At 26.3% G+C, this 3,339-nt stretch overlaps 1 non-coding gene across 1 annotated transcript; it reads left to right on the top strand.

Annotated features, from left to right (window-relative positions):
* The first annotated feature begins 2,928 nt into the window (after window positions 1-2,928).
* Window positions 2,929-3,034, top strand: LOC149512947 (small nucleolar RNA R71). Its single transcript, XR_016331777.1, has one exon. It is a non-coding gene; the product is annotated as a small nucleolar RNA R71 (small nucleolar RNA).
* The last annotated feature ends 305 nt before the right edge of the window (window positions 3,035-3,339 follow it).

Here is a 3,339-nt window from a genome sequence, read left to right as displayed (position 1 = left end):
TTATATAAAATATAAAATAAAACTTTAATAAAATTTTGAGAATAAATAATAATGATCAAATGATGAAATTCTTAATAATTAAAAAAGGTAAATTTTCTAAGAAATTTTTATGTCAAAATTTCTATAAATTTACCCCAAATGATAGAATAATTTAGATAAAATTTCAATAAAAGCAATTGTATCCCTTTTCAAATTATATAGTAAAAATATAACTTGTAAATTTGTTTGAAAATAAATTACAATTATCCAAAGAAGAAATCTCAAGAAAAATCACAAATGGTTGAATTCTATGAAATTCTTGGTGAAAAGTTTTTTTTTTTTTTAAGATTCAACCAAAATGGTGAAAGAATTTAGATGAGACTTAAAAAAAATAATTTTTATATTTTTTTTCTAAGAATAAACAAAGATTGAATTCTAAGAAGGATATTTTTAAATTTGACCTAAATGGTAGGAAATTTAGAAATAAAACTTATAAAATAAAGAATAAATTTCAAAAATGAAATTCTTAATAATTGCAAATGGACGGTTATCTAAGAAATATTAAGGTGAGTCTAAACACCCCATTTTGTCTGGGAATTTTTTGAAATTAATTAAGCTTCAAATTTTGATTTTGATTGTGTAATTTGACCTTAATTGAAAAAGTGAATTTTGGGCTCAAATATTAAGCCCTAAATTTTATTTATATTTTAATTTTTTAGTTTAATTTTTTGTTTAATTTTTATTTTTTTAGTCAAAAGAATCAAAGGCAATTGGTAAAAAGATAAAAAAAAAAAAAAGGGTCAAAATAAAAAAAAAAATGTGGGATTTTGCATGAAAAATCTTGGATTCAATTCAACTCTTGGATTTCATAATAGATTTTAACTTTAATGGTTGAATAATTTTGGAAAGACTTAGGACTCAATTTACTGAAAAAGGAAAGATTACACAAATAATAAAATTTAGAGAGAAATTCTAGATTCGATTGAATTAATTCATCCAAATTGAAAGGATTCAATCCCTATATAAGAACCTTGAATCTAAGATCAAAATAGGGGGTCTCACAGTAATTCACTTCAAGATAAAAGAAAGGTTGTTGAAAAGAGAGATAATTTAGGCAAAGTTTCGAATTAACAAGGAAAAAGCAATCAAGCAAAAAATTATACAAGAAGATCTAGTTGGAGTTTTTGGAAGGAAGGCTAAGATTTATAATAAGAAGTATTAGTTTTTGAAATGTAAAAAATTGTTGGAACCCATGATCTATTGAGGCAATGTTAGCTTTTTTTTGTGATTTTTGTATAACTTTTATAATATTTAATTGCTTACTTTTATTGTTATATTTATTATATGGTATTGATTTTTGCATGAATTTGCATGACTAATATTATATTTGCATGATTAATATTATATTTGCATGATAATTTATTTGTTTAATATTTTATTGCATGATTAGTATATTTGTGTGATTTATTAATATATTTGCATGACTATTGATATGTTTGCATGATTATTAATTTATTTGCATGATTATCAATTTATTTATTTGTGTGATTGCAATATTATTATTGTATATTTAATTACATAATTACTAATATATTTGTGTGATTATATTTAATTTCATGATTATATATTTGCATGGTATTTTATATTATTGCATGGCATTTTATATTATTACATGATAATTAATATATTTACATAATATTATATATTTATATGATTATTATTATTGCATGATAATTAAAATATTTGCATGACATTCTTGTATGAATATTTTAGCATGATCTAGGCATGATATTATTACATGATATTTGGTATGATTTATAATATATTTGCACGATAATTTTTGCATGATATGATTTAACATTTATTACATGATTACATGATTGCTTGATATTTTGATAGAATTTTTGTACCACCATGTTTTGTAAATAAATAAAATGATTGGAATTGATTTATTTACATGATAAAACTATCTTTGGATAAGGCTTAGGTAAGATAACACATAATTAACTTAGAAATAACTTTGGGTGTAAAAGGGTACTAATACGTTCTTTGCATGTAACTGACTTTTGAACCTTAATTTTTTTTATGTTGACCAAAACCTATTCTTTTTAAAGACCCTTAGCTTAGGCTTAGGATAACCTTAAAAATGATAGATTCACTTAGGTGGCCAATCACACCTAAAAAAAAAGATTGGTAGCAACTCCATAGTTTTTTGTGTCTAATGGATAGGTTCTCCCAAACTAAACGTTATGATAGTGAAAAAATATTTTTAATTTTGACCCAAATGATAGAAGAATTAGATATATTTTCAATAAAAAATTTTTTTTACCCAAATGGGATTCTTGAACAATCTTGAGGTGATGACGTATTTTTTAACGAATTCTACCAAATCAATAGAGAAATCTTAAAAATTATTTTCAATATATAGACGTTAAATTTTAGAAGAGAACCTAGACCTTTAGGATAATTTTAAGATTAAATGGTACTATCCTTTGGATGGGCGTGTGGGGGTGCTATAACCTTCCTCATATGTAGTCGAACTCTCAAATCTTATTTTGAAGCGTAGACTAGAACCTATTATTTAGGGAACCCTTAATAAAGCTTAGGACTTCCCTAAAAGGATAGATTAATTACATGACCAATCACACCTAGACAAAAAAGATTAGTGGCAACTTCTTAAATTGTATCTAGCAATAGGTCTACAGATCTATTCATTATGACACTTACCACCAAGCTCTATAAGCTCACTAATCTCTTGCACCCCCGAAGCTTTCCTAGGATGCTATTTCTCATTAGACCATTGACAATTATTAGTTGTCATATCCCCAATAAGCTCATAAGCTATGTCATAAGTCTTACTCATTAAGGCACATCTTGATGTAGCATCTAAAATGTCCTAGTGTTAGGCACTAACCCATTATAAAAATTTGGATTTTCAACCATTTCGATAGTCCATAGTGTGGACATTGCCTTAGGAGCTTCTTGAATCTTTCCCACACCTCATATAAGGTCTCCAGTCACGCTGGGCAAAAGTAGTGATTTCAATCCAAAGCTTGGGTGTCTTAGTAGAAGGAAAAAATTTAGCTATGAACTTTTGCACTAAATCATCCCAAGTGATGATGGAATTTGGTAGCATCGAGGCTAACCAACTCTTAGCTCTACCTTTAAGGGAAAATGGAAATAACTTAAGCTTAATGGCATCTTCAGGAACAACATTTGTTTAAATATATCACAAATCTCCAATAAATCCTAAAGATGAGCATTTGAATCCTCACTCGAATGACCATAAATTACACTGATTGTTGTATCATCTGGATAATTACAAGGTTAATCACAAAGTTATTAGCTTGAATCATTGGC

The sequence above is a fragment of the Durio zibethinus genome, chromosome 21 (assembly GCF_047325235.1).
Source record: "Durio zibethinus cultivar Kanyao isolate XHJ-2024 chromosome 21, ASM4732523v1, whole genome shotgun sequence".
NCBI lineage: Eukaryota > Viridiplantae > Streptophyta > Magnoliopsida > Malvales > Malvaceae > Durio > Durio zibethinus.
Note: the sequence above shows the minus strand (reverse complement) of the source record. Positions and strands in the feature narration are given on the sequence as shown.